Source organism: Cynara cardunculus (assembly GCF_001531365.2).
Source record: "Cynara cardunculus var. scolymus isolate 2C chromosome LG 5, CcrdV1, whole genome shotgun sequence".
In the NCBI taxonomy this organism is placed as follows: domain Eukaryota; kingdom Viridiplantae; phylum Streptophyta; class Magnoliopsida; order Asterales; family Asteraceae; genus Cynara; species Cynara cardunculus.
The window spans coordinates 32,212,847-32,213,688 of NC_037532.1; positions in this window are offsets into that span (position 1 = coordinate 32,212,847).

Consider the following 842-nt stretch of genomic DNA (forward strand, 5'->3'; position numbering starts at 1 on the left):
AGAGATTGCTATGGCACTCTTGGAGTCACAGAGGATTGGGACTTTGTCAAAATTAAAGCCATAGTCCTTAAGCTGAGGCTTCATCCAGAGAACTTGTGAACAACAACTAGCAGCAGCAACATATTCTGCTTCTACTGTAGATGTTGATACACAATTTTATTTTCTGGAGGTCCAACTTACTAGCTTGTCCCCCAAGAGTTGACAGCTTCCAGACGTACTCTTTCTGTCAAGCTTGCATCCTGCATGATCTGCATCTGTGTAGGCTATTAGATCGAAGACAGAGTTCTTTGGATACCAGAGACCCAATGAAGGAGTTCCCTTAAGGTATCTAAAGATCCTCTGGACTGCAAAATGATGCGATTCTTTGGGATTTGCTTGATATCTTGCACAAAGACATGTGGCAAACATAATATCAGGTCTACTAGCGGTTAGGTACAGGAGTGATCCAATCATGCCTCTATAGGTTGTGACATCTACATATTTGCCTGATGGATCAACAAATAACTTAACTCCTGTAGCCATGGGAGTTCTCATCGATGATGAATTTGAGAGAGAGTATTTTTTCAAAAGATCAGTCACATATTTGGAGTGGTTTATAAAAATTCCGTCTGGAACTTGTTTTATTTGAAGACCAAGGAAGAAACTGAGTTCTCCCATCATACTCATCTCAAATTTGCTTTTCATCAACTCTGAGAATTTTTCGCAATGTTTTGCATTTGTAGAGCCAAATATTGTCACACCCAGCTAAAGCGGAAACACGGAATGCTAACAGACAAGCGAGTCTTGGCAACAGTTTAAGAGAAACACTTTCAACAAAGATTCACAATAATAATAATAAAAAA